Source organism: Oncorhynchus mykiss, chromosome 2, assembly GCF_057628025.1.
Source record: "Oncorhynchus mykiss isolate SJ-2025 chromosome 2, ASM5762802v1, whole genome shotgun sequence".
In the NCBI taxonomy this organism is placed as follows: domain Eukaryota; kingdom Metazoa; phylum Chordata; class Actinopteri; order Salmoniformes; family Salmonidae; genus Oncorhynchus; species Oncorhynchus mykiss.
The window spans coordinates 91,292,528-91,309,101 of record NC_143023.1 but is presented as its reverse complement, the minus strand read 5'-3'; positions in this window follow the sequence as shown (position 1 = coordinate 91,309,101).

Below are 16,574 nucleotides of genomic sequence, written 5' to 3'. Positions count from 1 at the left end.
CAACTCTGCATTATGTAAGTTACCAAAATCTTGCTCCTCCTACAGCTCTGAACCAAGGAGCAACTTGTTAAGTACAGAACACTATGCAACTTTAACAATTACTCAGGATGAGAGAGGAGGTTCTGTATTGCGGATGTATGGGTGGGGAGCAACTACTTCTACTAGGCTAGATGAAGCTAAGGTCTATGTGTAGTAGTTTAGGACACTTTACCAGACTCATAGGCCTACTGCCCTAGTTAAATCATTTCAGATGACCATGGCTCATGGTTGGCCAGTCTGACAATCTGGAACCTTTGAACTTTTTCAGCTCTTAACTAAATTTACAAGAAAGAAACCCAGAAGCAGTGCAATCAAAGTTCCTTACTCACCCTGCTTTCGACATAAACATCTCATACATTTACTGTTTGCTGTAATGGTGTCGGAGGTGACGGCCGCTGTTTTACTGGCTCCCAACCAATTGTGCTATTTGTGTTTTAATGCATTGTTTGTAACTTATTTTGTACACAATGTTTCTGTCACCGTCTCTGATGACCAAAAAGAGCTTCTGGATGTCAGAACAGCGATTACTCACCTTGAACTGGACAAGGATTTTTTCTTTAACGAGTCGGACGCAAAGTATTTACTGCAGATACCGGACCAGGCCCATGACTCCCTGTTCCCCGTTTCACCCATGACTGCGTGGCCAAGCAAGACTCCAACACCATCTTTAAGTTTGCCGATGACACAACGGTCGTATGCCTGATCACCAACAACTATGAGACAGCCAATAGGGAGGAGGTCAGAGACCTGGCAGTGTGGTGCCAGGACAACAACCTCTCGCTCAACGTGATCAAGACAAAGGAGATGATTGTGGACTACAGGAAAAGGAGGCCCGAGCATGCCCCAATTCTCAGCGACGGGACTCTAGTGGAGCAGGTTGAGAGCCTCAAGTTCCTTGGTGTCCACATCACTAACAAACTATCATGGTCCAAACACACCAAGACAGTCGTGAAGAGGGCATGACAATGCCTATTCCCCCTCAGGAGACTGAAAAGATTTCGCATGGGTCCTCAGTTCCTCAAAAAGTTCTACAGCTGCACCATTGAGAGCATGGTTGCATCACCGCCTGGTATGGCAACTGCTCGGCCTCCGACTGCAAGACGCTACAAAGGGTAGTGCGTACAGCACAGTACATCACTGGGGCCAAGCTTCTATACCAAGCAGCACCGGAGTTCCAAGTCTAGGTCCAAAAGGTTTCTTAACACTTTCTACCCCCAAGCCATAAGACTGCTGAACAGCTAATCAAATGGCTAACCAGACTATTTGCATTAACCCCCCCCCACACACACACACTTTTTTTTACGCTGCTGCTACTCGCTGTTTACCATCTGTGCATTGTCACTTTACCCCTACACTACCGTTCCAAAGTTTGGGGTCACTTAGAAATGTCCTTGATTTTGAAAGAAAAGCTCATCTTTTGTCCATTAAAATAACATCAAATTGATCAGAAATACAGTGTAGACATTGTTAATGTTGTAAATGACTATTGTAGCGGGAAATGGCACATTTTTTATGGAATATCTACATAGGCAAATTTTCAGCAACCATCACTCCTGTGTTCCAATGGCACGTTGTGTTAGCTAATCCAAGTTTATCATTTTAAAAGTCTAAATGATCATTAGAAAACCCTTTTTCAATTATGTTAGCACAGCTGAAAACTGTTGTTCTAATTAAAGAAGCAATAAAACTGGCCTTCTTTAGACTAGTTGAGTATCTGGAGCATCAGCATTTGTGGGTTCGATTACAAGCTCAAAATGTCCAGAAACAGAGTACTTTCTTCTGAAACTTGTCAGTCTATTCTTGTTCTGAGAAATGAAAGCTATTCCATGTGAGAAATTGCCAAGAAACTGAAGATCTCGTACAACGGTGTCTACAACTCCCTTCACAGAACAGAGCAAACTGGCCCTAACCAGAATAGAAAGAGGAGTGGGAGGCCCTGGTGCACAACTGAGCAATAGGACAGGTACATTAGAGTGTCTAGTTTGAGAAAGGGACGCCTCACAAGTCCTCAACTGACAGCTTCATTAAATAGTACCTGCAAAACACCAGTCTCAACGTCAACAGTGAAGAGGCGATTCAGGGATGCTGGCCTTTTAGGCAGAGTTCCTCTGTCCAGTGTCTTGTGTTCTTTTGCCCATCTTAATATTTTATTTTTATTGGCCAGTCTGAGATATGACTTTTTCTTTGCAACTCTGCCTAGAAGACCAGCATCCCGGAGTCGCCTCTTCACTGTTGACGTTGAGAACTGTTGTTTTCGGGCGCATGGGACAAATATGATTTGATTAGCTAAGATTTAGACCTCCGTTAAAAATAACTGTTTTGATACAACAGTATTTTCCTAATAAGGCTCTTAGTATGTAGTCTATGCAGTAGTTATACTACCAGGGGATGACTCTTTGACAAACTAAGACATTAGCCTCTAAGTGATAATTCAGTATTGTCATTGACTTTCAGTCTACGTCCTTTCAAACCTTACAAGGTAAAGAGGCCTTGTTGGTGACAATGAGATGGGAAATAGAGCTCCCCACACGCTCATCACACCACTCACGCCTATCTGCAAACTGAGGACCCCTCTCTCTGGTTTCTGAGAAACCAACAACATATGATCTAACAACTTTCAAATGAACCAAATGAGCTAGCTGGGGTGTTTTCATCTGATTGTCAAACAAATTGTTTCAAAACGTAGGCTACCTGCACACATCCATCCATTCCTAAATAATTCCAGCATCCAAATAGTGCACTGTGGACCCGCCAATAAATGGTTTAATCCATGACAGAGCTGGGGGTGTTCGTTTAATTTTGAATTAGTTTTTATTTTATTCCCCTGCAGCAGTACAAAATTGCATTTTAAACAAAAAGGAGAATGGTTAGGGGAGTTCAGGTTTCATTCAGGGGTGCTGGCTACCCCGTAATTCACAGTGATGAGATATTGGTATCGCTTCATCCCATGAGTTTTTCCTGGTCGTATATAACTTGGAAAAACCCCTGGCAAATAATCGACACAGCATTGTTAATAATGTTGGCGTAATGAAAGACACAACTAGCTATAGCAGCTGTCACACAGGTTCAGGAGATATTTGGTATTACTTTAGAAGCTGAAGGAGAAAAGGTTGAGATCTGTCTGGAAACGAACAGACATTTCTCTACTTAATGAGATGACCTTGAAGGTCGTCATCAAAGTCACAGCCCTCTGAGTGACCACTCTATTTTTATTTGTCTCTCTGATCATCCTCTATCGATTTGACCGCCTGTTAAATGAGCGAGAGATGACGTTTATTCTGAGCCTTTCATGGGATTTAAGATCAATGGGATCAGTCAAGACTGCGACCTGGGGTGATCTGGCCACAGAGATGGAGGTAGTGTTCCAAATGGAACCCTATTTACTATGTACTGCACTTTTATTGACTAGGACCCACAGGGCCCATAGGGCTCATAGGATTCACAGGGCTCATAGGACTCACAGGGACAGGGCTCATATGACTCACAGGATTCATATGACTCATAGGGCTTATAGGACTCACAGGGCTCATAGGACTCACAGGGCTCATAGGGCTCATAGGGCTCACAGGGACAGGGCTCATATGACTCATAGGGCTCATAGGACTCACAGGGCTCATAGGGCTCATAGGACTCACAGGGCTCATAGGGCTCACAGGGACAGGGCTCATATGACTCATAGGGCTCATAGGACTCATAGGGCTCATAGGACTCACAGGGCTCATAGGGCTCACAGGGACAGGGCTCATATGACTCATATGACTTATAGGGCTCATAGGGCTCATAGGACTCACAGGGACAGGGCTCATGTGACTCATAGGGCTCATAGGACTCACAGGGCTCATAGGACTCACATGGACAGGGCTCATATGACTCAAATCAAATCAAATTTATTTATAAAGCCCTTCGTACATCATCTGATATCTCAAAGTGCTGTACAGAAACCCAGCCTAAAACTCCAAACAGCAAGCAATGCAGGTGTAGAAGCACGGTGGCTAGGAAAAACTCCCTAGACAGGCCAAAACCCAGGAAGAAACCTAGAGAGGAACCAGGCTATGAGGGGTGGCCAGTCCTCTTCTGGCTGTGCCGGGTGGAGATAACAACAGAACATGGCCAAGATGTTCAAATGTTCATAAATGACCAGCATGGTCAAATAATAATAATCACAGTAGTTTTCCAGGGTGCAGCAAGTCAGCACCTCAGGAGTAAATGTCAGTTGGCTTTTCATAGCCGATCATTAAGAGTATCTCTACCGCTCCTGCGGTCTCTAGAGAGTTGACTCATAGGGCTCATAGGGCTCACAGGGCTCATAGGGGCAGGGCTCATATGACTCATAGGGCTCATTGGACTCACAGGGACAGGGCTCATAGGATCATAGGGCTCATAGGGCTCATAGGGCTCATAGGGATCATAGGACTCACAGGGCTCATTGGACTCACAGGGACAGGGCTCATATGACTCATAGGGCTCATAGGGATTATAGGGCTCATATGGCTCTGGTCAAAAGTAGTGCATTATGTAGGGAAAAAGTGCCATTTGGGTTGAAGAGAAGCAGGAAGGGAGCAAATAAAGCTGTTCACATCGTTTCACTTCCTTTCTGTTTGAAGGACACATTTCTCATGGATGACCAAGTTCTATACTTCACCAGGGACAACAACCAGGATGTGGGAGGGAATAAATACAGTATATACAGTATCTAACTGGATCTAATATTTGCCTGATTTTAGTCTTCAAATTATTTGAAGGAATATCCACTTTTACAGTGTTAACCACAGTGTGAGTGTGTGAATATGTACAGTATTTCTGTCAGTGTAGATTGAACTGTGTGTGTGTGTGTGTGTGTGTGTGTGTGTGTGTGTGCATACGTGTGGGTGTGAAGCCATATGTGAATGTGTCTGCTTTGAGCTGATAGCACTCCCTGCTTGAGCTTGCGACAGAATTGCAAAAAGGCTTTAAACGGCGATTCAGTGCCACACAATTCCACCATTATCTGAACCCCAACTGTACTCACTCTCATCACCGCCTGCCAATCGATTGATATCCAATGGATGAAAAGTAAAGCAGCAGAAGTTTTCAAAGACCCGCTAACATCCCTCCGAACATTCTCTATTTCTCTCTCTCTCACTCATGCTCTTTTTATATCATTATTTTTTAGTCTAGTAAAAGTGCACACAGTGAAAAATAACCTACACATGTAGGATCATAATTTGATCACTCGTTTGGATTAATTTGCTGTGACAATATAGGTCAAATTAAGATCCTACATATGTATGTATCCGTGCTTTGAAGCAGCAAAATAGATTTTTAAATTTAAATGATTTCTGCAAAACACTGATATTGGATGGTAGACCTTGGCTGCAGTTGCTAGGCCACTGATCCAGCGGTGTCACAGAGTGCAGAGGCCAGCCCCCTGGCCAGGGGAAACAGTGGGAGATCTGGCCATTTCAGCTTCAGAAGGGTTTCTTCCACCTAGGCTGTATAGAGAGTGGAGACCTCGTTATCCGACTACAAGTCAGAAATTGGATATATTTTTGTTCACTTGTGAAATGGGGGATCGTTAGTGAGGAGGGTTCCCAGTGTGGGTCAGGGCCTGTCTGTTATCGGTCCTATATGAGAAAAGGGAAAAAACAGGGAAATTAAAGAAAAATGCTGTAAAAGAGAAAGGTCAAAGTCAACTAAATCAGGGCCGAATGTAGAACCTAGAAGGTTCCGTACCTGCAATATACAGTAATTACCTTCAGTATTCAGAGGTATGGTCATCCCTCTATTATACCAACTCCATCAGTTGTCATGTTCATGTACAGGGCCTAGTGAAAGTCTACATACCTCTTGCACAGTCTTCACATTTTGCTGCCTTAAAAAGGGAATACATTAGATTGTTTTGCCTACAGATCTATACAACCTACTCTACATTTTCATAGAGAAAGAAAGTTAGATAAAATGTTCCAAATTAATAAATACTAAGAAAACAAAAATGTCTTAATTGCATTTGTCTTCACACCCCAGAGTTAATATTTGGTGGAAGAACCTTTGGCAGCAATTAAATCTGTGAACCACTTGGAATAATATTCTACCAACTTTGCACAACTCTTAGGGTAACTTATGTCAATCGTTTTTGACAAAATTGCTCAAGATTAGTACATTTGGTTGGGAACCATTGATGGAGAGCAATATTCAAACCTCAAACAAATTTAAGTCAGATACTAGACCATTAAGGAACACCCAGAACCTCTATAAAAGTCATTCTGGTGTCTTCGACATCTTTTTTTGTTTTTTTGCCACGCTGAAAAAAAAGACTATCCCAGGGTACGTTTTTTAGAAGACTGAGGAGGGTTTTCCTTTAACTTTTACCTGGGCTTTGCTCCTTTAATATGTATTTTGATCCTGACAAACTACCCACTCCCTGCTGATGACAAGCATACCCATAACATGATGCTGCCACCACAATAAGAGTTTTATGTTTTGCAGATGCAATCAATACCTCCTAATTTTTTTTCTCACATTATATCAAATGTCGAGTAGGTTGTGTAGATAGATAGGAAAGAAATGTTATGTAATCCCTTTTTAGATTTCATTTTAAATCACCAAAATGTGAAGACTGTGCAAGGGGTGTGTAGACTTTCACTAGCAACTACATGTGGAGAAGATTAGGGGGTTTCTTTGAATTTAAACCATTAGTCCATTAGTACTTGGATGTAGTAGAACAACTAGGCATACTGTGAGGAAACTGGATTTTGTAATGTGGCAAAATAAGAAAGAAATGTACAGTATAATAAACCAGGCATTTTGGGTTGGATGTTTGTTTAGAATGGAACCAAGTCCTCCTGCACAGTCAGACTGATACAGAGAGCTGTGACCTTTCTACAAAGCCCAGGCACTAAATAACTGTCTGGGCTGCAAAGTTTCCATGTAGGCTAAGATAAAGTGGACGGCTCTATCAGGGGATCTGCCTCAGTGGCTCTTGAAATCTATTCCATTAATTGCCGGGGCAGCAGATGTAAGGGCAGTCACCTCCAATTAATTAATTAATTAAATGAAATAGTCCAGGAACAAAGTGGGAATACATCAGTTGGTCTCCCTGTGTAGCTGGCCATAAAGAAATGAAATAGTCCAGGAACAAAGTGGGAATACATCAGTTGGTCTCCCTGTGTAGCTGGCCATAAAGAAATGAAATAGTCCAGGAACAAAGTGGGAATACATCAGCAAAAAAAAGAAACGTCCTCTCACTGTCAACTGTGTTAATTTTCAGCAAACTTAACAAGTGTAATTATTTGTTTGAACATAACAAGATTCAACATTGGAGAAGTTCCACAGTCATGTGAAATGGAATAACGTGTCCCTGAACAAAGGGGGGGGGGGGGGGGGGGGGGGATCAAAATCAAAAGTAACAGTCAGTTTCCGGTGTGGCCACCAGCTGCATTAAGTACTGCAGTGCATCTCCTCCTCATGGACTGCACCAGATTTGCCAGTTCTTGCTATAAGATGTTACCCCACTCTTCCACCAAGGCACCTGCAAGTTCCCGGACATTTCTGGAGGGAATGGCCCTAGCTCTCACCCTCCAATCCAACAGGTCCCAGACTTGCTCAATGGGATTGAGATCCGGGCTCTTCGCTGGCCATGGCAGGACACTGACATTCCTGTCTTTCAGGAAATCACGCACATAGCGAGCAGTATGGCTGGTGGCATTGTCATGCTGGAGGGTCATGTCAGGATGAACCTGCAGGAAGGGTACCACATGAGGGAGGAGGATGTCTACCCTGTACCGCACAGCGTTGTTGAGATTGCCTGCAATGACAAAAAGTTCAGTCCGATGATCCTGTGACACACCGCCCTAGACCATGACGGACCCTCCACCTCCAAATTGATCCCGCTCCAGAGTACAGGCCTGTGTAACGCTCATTCCTTCGACGATAAACACGAATCCGACCATCACCCCTGGTAAGACAAAACTGTGACTCGTCAGTGAAGAGCACTTTTTGCCAGTCCTGTCTGGTTCAGCGTCGGTGGGTTTGTGCCCATAGGCGACGTTGTTGCCGGTGATGTCTAGTGAGGACCTGCCTTACAACAGGCCTACAAGCCCTCAGTCCCGCCTCTCTCAGCCTATTGCGGACAGTCTGAGCGCTGATGGAGGGATTGTGCATTCCTGGTGTAACTCGGGCAGTTGTTGTTGCCATCCTGTACCTGTCCCGCAGGTGTGATGTTCGGATGTACCAATCCTGTGTAGGTGTTGTTAAAAGTGGTCTCCGATCAGCTGTCCGTCTTGTCTCCCTGTAGTGCTGTCTTAGGGGTCTCACATTACGGTCATTGTAATTTATTGCCCTGGCCACATCTGCAGTCCTCATGCATCCTTACAGCATGCCTACGGCTCATTCACGGAGATGAGCAGGGACCCTGGGCATCTTTCTTTTGGTGTTTTTCAGAGTCAGTAGAAAGGCCTCTTTTAGTGTCCTAAGTTTTCATAACTGTGTCTTAACGACCGTTCCACAGATGCATGTTCATTAATTGTTTATGGTTCATTGAACAGGCATGGGAAACCGTGTTTAAACCTTTTACAACTAAGATCTGTGAAGCTATTTGGATTTTTACAAAATCTCTTTGAAAGACAGGGTCCAGAAAAAGGGCCTTTTCTTTTTTTGCTGAGTTTACATCTCCTCATGACCAATTACAGAAGGCAGAGAGGGCTACAGTCTGTGTAAAGATGTTGTAACTCAGGGACTTTGGAGAGACCATATTGGGGCAGGGGGCATATGCATGAGACAAATTCCATTTTCCACACAAATCCATTCTCCACACAACTCGTGACCTGTGTGACATTCTACACTTCTTTACAGAGTCATGCATATCAACTTGGTATTCATTTCATGATAACGTAAATATAATTAGAGTACAGGTGACTACTGCCAATCTGATTATGTGGATGATGTCGTGTTCTGTCTCTCTTCAGTTGGCGGGAGTGATGAGCACAACAGCAAAGTCTCACAACTCAATCGCTGGTTGAAAACTGTTGTCTGCCCCTCCAAAAATATAGAATTTGTAGATAATTGGCCCTCTTTCTGGGACTCACCCACAAACAGGACCAAGCCTGACCTGCTGAGGAGTGACATACTCCATCCTAGCTGGAGGGGTGCTCTCATCTTATCTACCAATATAGACAGGGCTCTAACTCCTCTAGCTCCACAATGAAATAGGGTGCAGGCCAGGCAACAGGCTGTTAGCCAGCCTGCCAGCATAGTGGAGTCTGCCACTAGCACAGTCAGTGTAGTCAGCTCAGCTATCCCCATTGAGACCGTGTCTGTGCCTTGACCTAGGTTGGGCAAAACTAAACATGGCGGTGTTTGCCTTAGCATTCTCACTAGGATAAAGACCTCCTCCATTCATGTCATTATTGAAAGAGATCATGATACCTCACATCTCAAAATAGGGCTACTTAATGTTAGATCCCTTACTTCAAAGGCAATTATAGTCAATGAAATAATCACTGATCATAATCTTGATGTGATTGGCCGGACTGAAACATGGCTTAAGCCTGATGAATTTACTGTGTTAAATGAGGCCTCACCTCCTGGCTACACTAGTGACCATATCCCCCGTGCATCCCGCAAAGACGGAGGTGTTGCTAATATTTACGATAGCAAATTTAAATTTACAAAAAAAAAACGACGTTTTCGTCTTTTGAGCTTCTAGTCATGAAGTCTATGCAGCCTACTCAATCACTTTTTATAGCTACTGTTTACAGGCCTCCTGGGCCATATACAGCATTCCTCATTGAGTTCCCTGAATTCCTATCGGAACTTGTAGTCATAGCAGATAATATTCTAATCTTTGGTGACTTTAATATTCACATGGAAAAGTCCACAGACCCACTCCAAAAGGCTTTCGAAGCCATCATCGACTCAGTGGGTTTTGTCCAACATGTCTCCGGACCTACTCACTGTCACAGTCATACTCTGGACCTAGTTTTGTCCCATGGAATAAATGTTGTGGATCTTAATGTTTTTCCTCATAATCCTGGACTATCGGACCACCATTTTATTACGTTTGCAATTGCAACAAATAATCTGCTCAGACCCCAACCAAGGAATATCAAAAGTCGTGCTATAAATTCACAGACAACACAAGGATTCCTTGATGTCCTTCCAGACTCCCTCTGTCTACCCAAGGACGCCAGAGGACAAAAATCAGTTAACCACCTAACTGAGGAACTCAATTTAACCTTGCGCAATACCCTAGATGCAGTTGCACCCCTAAAACCTAAAAACATTTCTCATAAGAATCTAGCTCCCTGGTATACAGAAAATACTCGAGCTCTGAAGCAAGCTTCCAGAAAATTGGAACGGAAATGGCGCCACACCAAACTGGAAGTCTTCCGACTAGCTTGGAAAGACAGTACCATGCAGTATCGAAGAGCCCTTACTGCTGCTCGATCATCCTAGTTTTCCCACTTAATTGAGGAAAATAAGAATAATCCGAAATTCCTTTTTGATACTGTCGCAAAGCTAACTAAAAAGCAACATTCCCCAAGAGAGGATAGCTTTCACTTCAGCAGTAAAAAATTCATGAACTTCTTTGAGGAAAATATCAGGATTATTAGAAAGCAAATTATGGACAAATTGCACAACTCTGCCAGGACCTAGGGTCAAGAGAGACACTCAAGTGTTTTATTACTATATCTCTTGACACAATAATGAAAATAATCATGGCCTCTAAACCTTCAAGCTGCATACTGGACCCTATTCCAACTAAACTACTGAAGGAGCTGCTTCCTGTGCTTGGCCCTCCTATGTTGAACATAATAAACGACTCTCAGTCCACGGGATGTGTACCAAACTCACTAAAAGTGGCAGTAATAAAGCCACTGTTGAAAAAGCCAAACCTTGACCCTGAAAATTAAAAAAAATAATCGGCCTATATCCAATCTTCCATTCCTCTCAAAAATCTTAGAAAAGGCTGTAGACAAACAATGTATACGAAATGCTTCAGTCTGGTTTTAGACCCCATCATAGCACTGAGACTGCACTTGTGAAGGTGGTAAATTACCTTTTAATGGCATCAGAACGAGGCTCTGCATCTGTCCTCGTGTCGGAAAGATATCAGTTTGTCTCTGTGAATGGTTTGTCCTCAAGGTTCCGTTTTAGGACCACTATTGTTTTCCCTATACAGTGCCTTGCGAAAGTATTCGGCCCCCTTGAACTTTGCGACCTTTTGCCACATTTCAGGCTTCAAACATAAAGACATAAAACTGTATTTTTTTTGAAGAATCAACAACAAGTGGGACACAATCATGAAGTGGAACGACATTTATTGGATATTTCAAACTTTTTTAACAAATCAAAAACTGAAAAATTGGGCGTGCAAAATTATTCAGCCCCCTTAAGTTAATACTTTGTAGCGCCACCTTTTGCTGCGATTACAGCTGTAAGTCGCTTGGGGTATGTCTCTATCAGTTTTGCACATCGAGAGACTGAAATTTTTTCCCATTCCTCCTTGCAAAACAGCTCGAGCTCAGTGAGGTTGGATGGAGAGCATTTGTGAACAGCAGTTTTCAGTTCTTTCCACAGATTCTCGATTGGATTCAGGTCTGGACTTTGACTTGGCCATTCTAACACCTGGATATGTTTATTTTTGAACCATTCCATTGTAGATTTTGCTTTATGTTTTGGATCATTGTCTTGTTGGAAGACAAATCTCCATCCCAGTCTCAGGTCTTTTGCAGACTCCATCAGGTTTTCTTCCAGAATGGTCCTGTATTTGGCTTCATCCATCTTCCCATCAATTTTAACCATCTTCCCTGTCCCGGCTGAAGAAAAGCAGGCCCAAACCATGATGCTGCCACCACCATGTTTGACAGTGGGGATGGTGTGTTCAGCTGTGTTGCTTTTACGCCAAACATAACGTTTTGCATTGTTGCCAAAAAGTTCAATTTTGGTTTCATCTGACCAGAGCGCCTTCTTCCACATGTTTGGTGTGTCTCCCAGGTGGCTTGTGGCAAACTTTAAACTACACTTTTTATGGATATCTTTAAGAAATGGCTTTCTTCTTGCCACTCTTCCATAAAGGCCAGATTTGTGCAATATACGACTGATTGTTGTCCTATGGACAGAGTCTCCCACCTCAGCTGTAGATCTCTGCAGTTCATCCAGAGTGATCATGGGCCTCTTGGCTGCATCTCTGATCAGTCTTCTCCTTGTATGAGCTGAAAGTTTAGAGGGACGGCCAGGTCTTGGTAGATTTGCAGTGGTCTGATACTCCTTCCATTTCAATATTATCGCTTGCACAGTGCTCCTTGGGATGTTTAAAGCTTGGGAAATCTTTTTGTATCCAAATCCGGCTTTAAACTTCTTCACAACAGTATCTCGGACCTGCCTGGTGTGTTCCTTGTTCTTCATGACGCTCTCTGCGCTTTTAACGGACCTCTGAGACTATCACAGTGCAGGTGCATTTATACGGAGACTTGATTACACACAGGTGGATTGTATTTATCATCATTAGTCATTTAGGTCAACATTGGATCATTCAGAGATCCTCACTGAACTTCTGGAGAGAGTTTGCTGCACTGAAAGTAAAGGGGCTGAATAATTTTGCACGCCCAATTGTTCAGTTTTTTATTTGTTTAAAAAGTTTGAAATATCCAATAAATGTTGTTCCACTTCATGATTGTGTCCCACTTGTTGTTGATTCTTCAAAAAAAAATACAGTTTTATATCTTTATGTTTGAAGCCTGAAATGTGGCAAAAGGTTGCAAAGTTCAAGGGGGCCTTGGGGATGTCATTCAATGTCATTCAAAAACGTAATGTTAACTTTCACTGCTATGCGGATGACACACAGCTGTACATTTCAATGAAACATGGTGAAGCCCCAAAATGGCCCTCGCTAGAAGCATGTGTTTCAGACATTAGGCAGTGGATGGCTGCAAACGTTCTACTTTTAAACTCGGACTAAACAGAGATGCTTTTTCTAGGTCCCAAGAAACAAAGAGATCTTCTGTTGAATCTGACAATTAATCTTAATGGTTGTACAGTCATCTCAAATAAAACTGTGAAGGACCTCGGCGTTACTCTGGACCCTGATCTCTCTTTTGAAGAACATATCAAGACTGTTTCAAGGACAGCTTTTTTCCATCTACGTAACATTGCAAAAATCTGAAACTTTCTGTCCAAAAATGATGCAGAAAAATTAATCCATGCTTTTGTCACTTCTAGGTTAGACTACTGCAATGCTCTACTTTCCGGCTACCCGGATAAAGCACTAAATAAACTTCAGTTAGTGCTAAATACGGCTGCTAGAATCCTGACTAGAACCAAAAAATTTGATCATATTACTCCAGTGCTAGCCTCCCTACACTGGCTTCCTATCAAGGCAAGGGCTGATTTCAAGGTTTTACTGCTAACCTACAAAGCATTACATGGGCTTGCTCCTACCTATCTCTCTGATTTGGTCCTACCATACATACCTACACGTACGCTACGGTCACAAGACGCAAGCCTCCTAATTGTCCCTAGAATTTCTAAGCAAACAGCTGGAGGCAGGGCTTTCTCCTATAGAGCTCCATTTTTATGGAGCATTTTTATGGTCTGCCTACCCATGTGAGAGATGCAAACTCAATCTCAACCTTTAAGTCTTTACTGAAGACTCATCTCTGCAGTGGGTCATATGATTGAGTGTAGTCTGGCCCAGGAGTGTGAAGGTGAACGGAAAGGCTGTGGAGCAACGAACTGCCCTTGCTGTCTCTGCCTGGCCGGTTCCCCTCTTTTCACTGGGATTCTCTGCCTCTAACCCTATTACAGGGGCTGAGTCACTGGCTTACTAGGGCTCTTTCATACCGTCCCTAGGAGGGGTGCGTCACTTGAGTGGGTTGAGTCACAGATGTGATCTTACTGTCTGGGTTGGCGCCCCCCCTTGGGTTGTGCCGTGGCGGAGATCTTTGTGGGCTATACTCGGCCTTGTCTCAGGATGGTAAGTTGGTGGTTGAAGATATAACTCTAGTGGTGTGGGGGCTGTGCTTTGGCAAAGTGGGTGGGGTTATATCCTTCCTGTTTGGCCCTGCCTGGGGGTGTCATCGGATGAGGCCACAGTGTCTCCTGACCCCTCCTGTCTCAGCCTCCAGTATTTATGCTGCAGTAGTTTATGTGTTGGGGGCTAGGGTCAGTTTGTTAGAACTGGAGTAGTTCTCCTGTCCTATCCGGTGTCCTGTGTGAATTTAAGTATGCTCTCTCTAATTCTCTCTTTCTCTCTTTCTTTCTCTCTCTCTGAGGACCTGAGCCCTAGGACCATTTCTCAGGACTACCTGACATGATGACTCCTTGCTGTCCCCAGTCCACCTGGCCATGCTGCTGCTCCAGTTTCAACTGTTCTGCCTGTGATTATTATTATTTGACCATGCTGGTCATTTATGAACATTTGAACATCTTGGCCATGTTCTGTTATATTCTCCACCCGGCACAGCCAGAAGAGGACTGGCCACCCCTCATAGCCTGGTTCCTCTCTAGGAACCTCCCTAGGTTTTGGCCTTTCTAGGGAGTTTTTCCTAGCCACCGTGCTTCTACACCTGCATTGCTTGCTGTTTGGGGTTTTAGGCTGGGTTTCTGTACAGCACTTTGAGATATCAGCTGATGTACGAAGGGCTATATAAATAAATTTGATTTGATTTGATTTTCAGCTGGACAGAATTTACTCAGTACTGTGCTCACATAATTTTAGCACCATACCGCTGTCCTCAAGCTCTGCCCAGTATTTACTCAGTACTGGGCTCGAATAATTTTAGCACCATACCGCTGTCCTCATGCACTGTCCAGTATTTACTCAGTACTGGGCTCTAATCATTTCACCACCATACCGCTGTCCTCAAGCTCTGCCCAGTATTTACTCAGTACTGGGCTCTAATCATTTCAGCACCATACCGCTGTCCTCAAGCTCTGCCCAGTATTTACTCAGTACTGGGCTCTAATCATTTCAGCACCATACCGCTGTCCTCAAGTGCTGCTCACTATTTACTCAGTACTGGGCTTGAATCATTTCAGCACCATACCGCTGTCCTCAAGCTCTGCCCAGTATTTACTCAGTACTGGCCTTGAATAATGTCAATACCATAGCGCTGTCTGCTATGCATGGCACCATACTCTACTGTCTCTACACCTCTATCCAAAAGGCTATGTGTTGGAGTGAAATTATTTACCTACGCAAACATATTTTTAAACATTCAACGGGCGTAATATGACCCCTATGACCCCAAATGTTGTGTTCTACCTTAAAGCATTCCAGCAGCACCCAAAACCTTACTATGAGTGTAGCTCTGCTTGTAATGCCGTAGAGGAAGGTGTTTACAATGCCATAAAGGAAGGTGTTTGTAATGCCGTAGAGGAAGGTGTTTACAATGCCGTAGAGGAAGGTGTTTACAATGCCATAAAGGAAGGTGTTTGTAATGCTGTAGAGGAAGGTGTTTGTAATGCTGTAGAGGAAGGTGTTTGTAATGCCGTAGAGGAAGGTGTTTGTAATGCCGTAGAGGAAGGTGTTTGTAATGCCGTAGAGGAAGGTGTTTGTAATGCCGTAGAGGAAGGTGTTTGTAATGCTGTAGAGGAAGGTGTTTGTAATGCTGTAGAGGAAGGTGTTTGTAATGCTGTAGAGGAAGGTGTTTGTAATGCCGTAGAGGAAGGTGTTTGTAATGCCGTAGAGGAAGGTGTTTGTACTGCTGTAGAGGAAGGTGTTTGTACTGCTGTAGAGGAAGGTGTTTGTAATGCCGTAGAGGAAGGTGTTTGTAATGCCATAAAGGAAGGTGTTTGTAATGCCATAAAGGAAGGTGTTTGTAATGCCATAAAGGAAGGTGTTTGTAATGCTGTAGAGGAAGGTGTTTGTAATGCCGTAGGTGAAGGTGTTTGTAATGCCGTAGAGGAAGGTGTTTGTAATGCCGTAGGTGAAGGTGTTTGTAATGCCATAACGGAAGGTGTTTGTAATGCTGTAGAGGAAGGTGTTTGTAATGCTGTAGAGGAAGGTGTTTGTAATGCCGTAGAGGAAGGTGTTTGTAATGCCGTAGAGGAAGGTGTTTGTACTGCTGTAGAGGAAGGTGTTTGTACTGCTGTAGAGGAAGGTGTTTGTAATGCCGTAGAGGAAGGTGTTTGTAATGCCATAAAGGAAGGTGTTTGTAATGCCATAAAGGAAGGTGTTTGTAATGCCATAAAGGAAGGTGTTTGTAATGCTGTAGAGGAAGGTGTTTGTAATGCCGTAGGTGAAGGTGTTTGTAATGCCGTAGAGGAAGGTGTTTGTAATGCCGTAGGTGAAGGTGTTTGTAATGCCATAACGGAAGGTGTTTGTAATGCTGTAGAGGAAGGTGTTTGTAATGCTGTAGAGGAAGGTGTTTGTAATGCCGTAGAGGAAGGTGTTTGTAATGCCATAGGTGAAGGTGTTTGTAATGCCGTAGAGGAAGGTGTTTGTAATGCCGTAGAGGAAGGTGTTTGTAATGCCATAGAGGAAGGTGTTTGTAATGCCGTAGAGGAAGGTGTTTGTAATGCCATAACGGAAGGTGTTTGTAATGCTGTAGAGGAAG